We start from the raw sequence: 9,310 nt of genomic DNA, 5'->3' as shown, positions 1-9,310 counted from the left end.
TTGAAGTAGTAGTAGATAGAGCGGAGTTCTGATTGAGACGTCATTTCCGGAGAAAGGTTTTCGCGCAGCCGAATTAACTGTAGCGGGTTTAGGCTTTTTCAGACGTTCGATCGGACGTTTTCTTGAGTTGGTTTTGAAATTTTGCCGTCGAAATAAATGCCGGTGAAGCGAGATGATGTCGCGCTTTAGAGTATTGCAACTTTTATTCCTTTTGTTGAGACTTCTGAGCTTCTTGGTGGATGCCTGATTGTAGACTCCTAATAAAAGTGGTTCCAGTTTATTTTTGAGCAAGTTGTTTTAAACGTGGATTTAAAAAAAAAGTCTCTGGGTGTGCGCGCGTATGTATGTTTGTATCAATATACCTAGTTCATGTCCTTTAACGGTCTCATTTATGATGCTGATAACTAAGGGAAAAATATTTGGAAGTAACTTTCAAACTACAGACCTAAAATACTTTAGCAGAGGTACTGATATAGACTAGAGCAGGGTTTACTCCCTCTTCAATGTGCGCTTGTTTTGATGGTTCGTTGTCAGAAAGCAAGCATGAAAAATCCCACACAACGGGTGTCTTTCCAGTTACCTCCAAAGGACCAATGGTGCATGGGCAGCAGCATTTTCAGTGTATTCTGTCTTAATTCAAAAGGATAAACGGGAATCTTCGCCTATGGGCTTCCTTTTGACCTATATAGAATCTATGCATCTCTGTTGCACAGATGGAATTCCTTTTCAAGGTGGTTTGAATGGTAAATCACCTTAATCCCGTGTAGATGGAATTGTAGTTGAGATCATTTTTAAAGGGTTTCATACATGTTAAAAATAAGATCTATGATGTTGGATTAAACAACATTGCTTTTTATAATTGAACAAATGCTAGAAAAATTGTAGCATTTGGGGGGTTGCAGATCACATTATTAACACTACTATATTATGGGCAACCTAGATTGTGCTATGTTTATACATTGCCATTAAATCATAATGTCACTTTTTTGCTTTTGCTTAGCATATTCTGTAACATTAGTGAGGGAAAGAATTTGCCATTCAATCTTCCCTCACATTCCAACTTCCCAGCTACTGTATTTCCAGGGGAAAAGGTGAGGTATTGCACAAAACAAAAGATAACAAGCTTGACAAAGAGGTGGAGACTGGGCAAAGGTAGTAGCCCATCCAGATAAGCTAAAGATATCATATATTAACACCTCTGTGTGGCTGCCTCCTCCAGCTGCAATGCAAATTAATCAGGAAACCAGTTGATAGGGTAAAATCTCACAGGCTCAGCAAGGTGCCTCACCACCATCTTCTTTTGGCCATCTAGTTAATTATACAGTAGCTTTCAATAATTCCTAGTGGGCAGGCACTGTTTCTGGGAGGAACAAAGGAAAAGGTATAAAGGTAATCACTTGATAACTGTAACTCTGTTTGCAATCTTTGATCTACTTACCCTCTTGAATAAACATTGCCTCTGCTCCAAGCAACTTGCCTGTATATTCTTTGGCTGACCCAGTCTTGTTCTGAACTCAGGACTTTCATCTAACGCTAGCTGCTGCAATTTGTAAACAAAAATTTATTATTACTATAAATACATTAAAATAATTTATAAAATTATTACTAAAATCCTTATTAAGGCATGAGAGTTAGTTACTTGAGGGACCATCTTTCTCCAGTTATATCTACCCATTCAAGGTCCAAGCTAAGTGCTATATTGCAGTACCATCAGTCAGGAAGTGTCATCTGGTGAGACCCAGAAAGGGGCCTTTTTCTGCTATGGTACCTACACCGCCTCATCCCCTGGAGATTAGATTGGCCTTAACTCTTGACTTTTTGCAAGGCCTGGACGTTGGGACCCAGGAATGTGATAGAACTAGCGCAGTTACTCTGCTAACATTGTTTTAATGAATGGGATTATCTTGGTTGTGAGTTTTATGCGTGAACCGTCAAAAGCGCGTTCCACAAAAGCGCGGTCGACGAAATCGCGTATGTGACGTCATCACAACGCGACGAAAAAGATCGAAAAATTGAAATAAAAATTAAATTACAGCAAGCCGATTCACATAAAGGTAAGGGTTAGGTTAAGGGTTAGGGTTAGGGTTAGGTTAAGGGTTAGGGTTAGGGTTAGAGCGTTAGCGTTACGTTTAGCGTTAGGTTAAGGGTTAGCGTTAGGTTTTTCGTTACATTAAGGGTTAGGTTTAGGGTTAGGTTTAGGGTTAGGTTAAGGGTTAGGTTTAGGGTTAGGTTTGGGTTAGGGTTAGGGGAAGGTTTTAGCTTTATTTTTACATTTTTCGATCTTTTTCGATCTTTTTCGTCGCGCTGTGATGACGTCACATACGCGCTTTCGTCGACCGCGATTTTGTCGTCCGCGGTTTTGTGGTAGAACCAGTTTTATGTTTTTTCAATCCCTTTTATATGCTTACATACTGGTTTCTTTGGTTTTTGTGTGCTGTTTTTAGATTTGTTTTAATTGTAAGCCACCCAGAGTCATAAATGAGATGGGTGGCTATGAAAATTTGAAAAGAAAGAAAGAAAGAAAGAAAGAAAGAAACAATAGTATTTATTTAAGAAGTCATTGTCAAAATAAACCATAACTTAGTATGAAATATGTATCTACTCATATATATGGTAATGGGGTCACAGATGTCAAATATTTTTGTGATCCAAAAGCATGCACATTTGCAACCAATGATAATTGAATCAGAATGAAACCAGTGATATCATGACACAAACTCCACCCTTAAGTATTTGTGTCCTGATACTTCAGAGGTGTCAAACTGGTGACACGTGGACTGCATGGTGTCACATGCAGGCCATGTCCATCCCAGCTCTGCAAAGGGAAAAACGTGAAATCTCACATGATGGCAACATGATGCTCTGAATTTGACACCCATGTGATACCTGATTTACCTATAACAATAGAAACCCTTTTGTTAAGAGTATAGGAGGATAGTTGAAGTGAGGTCTTTTTCAGGCATACCTGTAGCTGTCAGGAGCTTTCTACCTTGTGATACACAAGCCCTTGCACAACAGTATGACTGGTATATCTTGTTGGACAACATATACTGTTCATATTTCAGACATTTGTATGTTTTTCTTCTGTCCTCTTGAATATTAAATTATGGGTGGAGTTAACATTCTTCAAGACCAATATTTATGTTTGTTTTTTTCTTCTGTTCATCCCTGTCCAATTTCTGAGGACTACTTGGAAAAGTCCCTGCAATTTTCTTGGAAAGGTTTTTCAGAAATGGTTTGTTGTTGCCATTTATTTGATTAGCTAGAAGTATTCAAAATATTAATGTCTGGCTATGGGCTGTAGAAAAGTGTACAACCTGACTTAATTGTTGTTATGGCTTCTGAGAAAACAAACTTGTTTGCAGAATGCAGTTAAGAATATTACTGCCTGTGTAGCTGAGATAGAAAGGTTGGAGATTTACATAACATTTAATCCTTCACCCACACACACAAAATGCATGTTGAAATTAGAATTTTTCCAGAATATGTAGAAGTATCACTTCATATTCCGAAGACACTGCTGTTGTCCAAATTATAAAAATGAAACAATGTTTCTTAAAATTCTTTCATATGAATATGTGGTTTCATGACTGCTAGCAATGTATTCCTTCAAAGGCCCATTGACTTAATTTCTTTCAAGCAATGGAAACAAGTTCAAAAGCAACTATGTCATTGGCTTGAATATAAGCTTTAATTACATTTTTAATCAAGTTTAAAGAGCCTTAATTTCTATAAACATACTCCTTGGGTTCAAGGTAAAAACAATTCCAAGGCACCTTAATCATGGATTATAAATGTATCTAGAAGAAATAACATTCTCTGGATAGTGCATCATTTTTTTTAAAAAAGTTCTATTTTGAAGTATACCCAACATTTATCGTCATCTTGCATACGAAGCTGTTTTATTCTGTGTTGGACACTTTGTTCTTCGGGCATTAGTGATGGTTCAGATTTCATAGCATCATTTTCCCTGCAATCTGACCTGGAAATGTCAAAGTTGGATAAATGTGTGCATTTCTACTGAACTACCATTTTACCAAATGATAGAAGTTTGCCTTGTATTTATATATTTGGGAAATATCTAAATGGAAACTTAAATTGACTGGTGGGGAATAGAAGCATGGCTTTTTTCCCCTTCCTTTGCCTATTAGAATCTCCCATCCTTATTAACCTTTTGTAAGGATCTAAAAACTTGGCTATGTTCCTGATGCTTGGGCACTGAATGGGTTAATGGTCCCATTTCATGATTGTATTGCTAACTGGCAAGTATCTTGGCTGCTATGTATATTTATTTTGGATTTTTTTTATTTTAAAATGATTTTAGTATTTTTGATTATAATGTATTTTTTTAACTGAGTCATTGACTGAGGTGGGTGGCTATAGAAATTGATTGATTGATTGATTGATTGAATGAATGAATGAATGAATGAATATACATATTTAGTGCAATTTATACTGAAATACATTTCATTATATGAGGACTATCAACGGGTGATCTCTATTCCCTTTGGTATCCAACTACTAATGGTTGAAGGGCTACTTCAAATTTTAAGCCATTCTCCCTCAATCTTTTCTTAATTTTTGAAGTGGAATTGTAATGAACAACTGGACTGTGCAAAGTTTTGAAGGGGACATTTACTTTGTGAAGCAATCCATATGATATAGTCACATAACATAAAAGTTAAGTTTAAAGTGTAACTAGTTTTACACCAGATATAAATAGTACTTTCAAAGCACGTTACTAACTCACTGATCAGCCACTATTAAACCCATATGTGCCAGTTGTTACAACATATTGAGTATATTGTTCACCATTTAAATAATTTTGCGAATAATTTAATAGGGCATATTCCAAACTCTCTCTTTTCAATGTTTCATCCTTTGCAATTGCACTTTTCTGATGATAGACTTGATAGGTGGTTGTGTAGATGTAATTAGAAAGCTGTAGGTGTTCAATTTCTTGGGATCATTCAGTTCAATTATTTAATCAGTCAACTTGTCTTACCTGAAATCATATTTAAAAGGCATGCATTTTGATTTGGCATGAGTTTTATAATTTGAAAATACAATGATTGTCCTTATGCTACAATCTTTAAGATGCATGTTTTAAGATTTGAAGGGCTCAACTTCAGATCCAGTAAACACTTAAATCACAGGTGGTCATATACGTAGCATAATTCTCAGTATGTTTACTGGAAATAAATCTAATTTCTGGACTGGCCTTCCTTTCATGGTATAAGTATCGGTATATGCATAGGAGTAAATTACATTGCAATTAGTGTTGCTGATTCCTTAGCTTATTCCTTCCTTCCTGAAGTGGGGTACATGCACAGTTTCTTTTTATTAAATGAAATTCTCAAGCCTATCAGTTTCAAAAGCATTTGTGGTAATATGCCGTCAGGCTGACAAACTGATTGTGGTTTGAACAAATCTACCTTTCTTCTCAAATGTCAGGAAAATACAACCTTGTAGTTATTTGCCACGCAGACAGCTTTTAGATGATTGACCCCAATCGGATTGATCCAATTGGGGTCAATGAATAATGTATTATTATGTTTCATCAAATTGACTCTTAGCAACTACATAGATAGATTTTCACATGGATGACCCTAATATGTCCCTAATATGGTCCCTAAGGACTTCCAAGAGTGTATCCATTGCCATTTCAACTGAGTCCATCTAGATTGCTTCTGGTTGTCTTCTCTTTTCTTTCACCTTTCCCAGCATCAGAGTCTTCTCCAGAGAATTTGGTCTTCACATAATATATCTGAAGTATGATCATTTGTGCTTGGTCATTTGTGCTTCGAGTGATAGTATTATTGCAACCATCTAAATAATCTATTACTTGCAATAGGTCAGTGATGGCGAAGCTGTCCAAAATGCGCGTGTATACAAACTGAAAGGTAAGTATGCGTGGACTTGCATGCACGGACATGCGTGCATGCGCAGCAGAGACCCAAAGACCAGCTGGCTGGTGGGAGGCGGGGCATCCCAATACTGTCAACACAGCAAGAGGTAAGATCTTTTTGTTTCATGAGCTTCTGTTTCGTCGTTTGCAGTGAAATAGAAGCTCACGAAAGAAACACCATAGAGATCTGACCTGGGACGACGGTGCATGTGCCAGCAGAGAGGACTCTTTGTGCCACCTCTGGCACATGTGCCATAGGTTTGCTATCATGACAATAGGCTAACAGAAGGCACACTATAAGGTTATTCAGAGACGCGGTGGTTCAGTGGCTAAGATGCTGAGCTTGTCGATCAGAAAGGTTGGCAGTTTGGTGGTTCGAATCCCTACTGCCATGTAACGGAGTGACCTCCAGTTACTTGTCCCAGCTTCTGCCAACCTAGCAGTTCGAAAGCATGTAAAAATGCAAGTAAAAAAATAAGAACCACCTTTGGTGGGAAAGTAACAGCATTCTGTGCGCCTTCAGCATTTAGTCATGCTGGCCACATGACCACGGAGATGTCTTTGGACAGTGTTGGCTCTTCGGCTTTGAAGCAGAGATGAGCATTGCCCTCTAGAGTTGGGAATGTCTAGCACATATGTGTGAGGGGAGCCCTTTACCTTTAAGGTTATTCAGGTGAAACTTTGATTTTCTGTTGTAAGTATTGCTGTGTGTGGGTTTGCACATGTTACTAATTTGGCTATCCTTAAATATTTGCAGCTTGAAATAAACTACTAGTAACTCAATTCTGCAGGCATATTTAGCTCAGAGCAGAACAATAATCTTTGAAGCGAATGAAAGAAGGAAGAATGAAGAAATAGGAGTTGGGTCGCTTGGATCCTTTGTTATGAAAGACAGTTCTCTGTATGAAGGATTATACAGGCCAAGTCCAATTTATTGTTCAATAAATTTAAGAAACAAAAACACGAGATTTGAAGCTGCCTATAATTTTTTGGATCTGTTAATAGAGTGATCAAGAGGCAAACAAACAATTCTTTCCCATCAGAGGTAATGGAGATTCCTATTTAAATTACACTTGTTACTTCCATGTTTTAATTTTATAACATAAGCAATTTTTTTGTCTTTTAATGTCTTTTTTAATGATGCGTGTTTTTTTGTACAAGTGGATTCCTAAATGATCATGACCAGTTTAAGCATGACATGGACTTGGTACATTTTTTGGCAACTGTAATGAACAATGCAAAGCATTCAAACTCTGTGCTGTGAGAACTCTTCTGGCAGCATTGCATATTTTAAACACATTGAGGCTTTTTTCTTAAATAAGGAAGTCATAAATTGAAGTAGAGGCATGTAGGGAGGAGTTTAATCCTTTACTCCCATCACCATTTCCTCCTTTAACTCGCTGACAAGTTGTTTTTGCTAAAATAGCTATTTACTACAAATAGAGCTATTTCCCCCTTCTTCTCAAAATGTTCCTGGAGAAGATAACAGAAATCCAGGGCACTAATCAGCAAAGTAGGCAGGAAGGCTGTGAAATGTACCATCTAAAAATAGATCCCAAAACCTAGTGTTTAAAATCTAACTTATCACTGGTTGTACCAATGGGATTTCAGTAACAGAAGCTCATGAGGTAAGACTCAATCAGTATCCAACAAAGACTGATTGAAGAGTTTTGGGGAAGTTTTTGAACTTCCTTTACTCTATATTTATTGACTGTTTGCCTGTTGCTAGACATATTTGTCTAATGTTGCTCAAGCTGACCATTGATAATAATCAGTGACTAATGTATTTGGGTGTTTCCATGGCCGCACCTCCTCATTGTCAAGTAAGAACCACACCAGAAAGACTCTTATGAATATGCTATTTTACCTCTTCATTACAAAGTCTTTTAGCTGTACTGACTTATTCTAGATATTGGCAATTTGTTCTTACTTCAACTTATTTTGTTAAAACTGAATGCCAGTTGATATGAGGTGGTTTTTAAGATGTTGTATATAAATGATTTATTCCATGAATGGCAAGCCAACATATATGGATCACTTAATATACCACAATGTGGGGGAATACAAATCTACTGACTTATCCAAGTTTACCTGATAAATGCTAAACTTTATTGAGGAATGGAAGCAGTACTGCCAATTTAATGCTTCAACTTTGATATTGGAGATGTGAAATGTTTATTTGATTCAGTAATAGTTATAGTGGCTGGAATAAAATATCCTTTATTGCTCTTGCATTTGATATCTTTTTGATACTTAGAAAGGATTCTAACCAGCACGTTTTACTGGAATATGAAACCAAACATTTATGGGAAGGGATATGAATGGGGTCTTTTCTTAATATACTTTATCTCCAGAAAGCATCATTTCTTGGACCAAATGATGAAAGAAATAGTAATTCTCATGAATATTGAGTGTTTCAAAGCTTTGTACTGATGCTTTTCTAACAAATAATTAGATATGGCAAAATAGAAGGTTTTTCTCTCAAGAATAAGTCAAGATTTCCCACCTTTAAACATAACAATTAATTACTGCCAAAGAAAGGCATACAAATATTTATGTGAACTATTTGATTGTTATACTAGTTCCAATCATGTTTTAAGATTGTTACAAGCTACAAACTTTCTAAAAAAATAAAATTTAGAATTGTTTATGTGAATATGTATCTCCACCCTGTGTCCAAAACCTTGTACTGCATCACAGAGCTGTGTCATCTATGCCTATGGAAATAATTACCCTGTTTTGTATATCAAGCACATTCAAGCGAGCCTATTACATACAAGTTAAATAGCAACAGCACTTAGACTTATATGGATTCTATTTGCATATGCTGCATGGCTTGCTTGGACGTCTACTTCAGCAGCAAAGGGACGAATGAAAAGAGAATTAGAATGGAAAAACGAACTTATTTTTTTAGTTAGACTAAAAAATTAAAGTAATTAGGATTGCAAAGAGTCATTCAATAAAAAGTAACAGACAAAACAAAAATTAGTTGCTTTGTACACTAAATAAAAACGTATTTATTTTTCTAACAATTTTATGAAGCCATGAGCTTGTATGAAGGATCCCACAATTTGCTGAACTCTGTGTAGTGCAATGACCTCATAAAATATCCTCTTTGTTAATGTAAAATAGTTGATGGCTCACACTTTTACTTCTGTGATTTTCTATACAGACCAACATGTGTACATGTAAATTACAAGCAGTGATGAAAGAAATAGACTTCTCCCATTGTTGCCAACTTTGCAGTGCCTAAGGCTTAAAAAGGAATAATACAATTTTATCAAAATGTAAGTTAGGGACAGGAAGTGAACTGATTGCCCTGGATTTAAGAGCTCTGTTAAAGCATTCTCCATTGAAAAGGTGCTGAACCAGAAGCTAGCTCCACCTTCAGGATACTTGTCT

Source organism: Thamnophis sirtalis, unplaced genomic scaffold (genome assembly GCF_051295495.1).
Source record: "Thamnophis sirtalis isolate CommonGarterSnake01/CBP01778 unplaced genomic scaffold, rThaSir2_p1.2 scaffold_7, whole genome shotgun sequence".
Classification (NCBI taxonomy): Eukaryota; Metazoa; Chordata; class Lepidosauria; order Squamata; family Natricidae; genus Thamnophis; species Thamnophis sirtalis.
Note: the sequence above shows the minus strand (reverse complement) of the source record.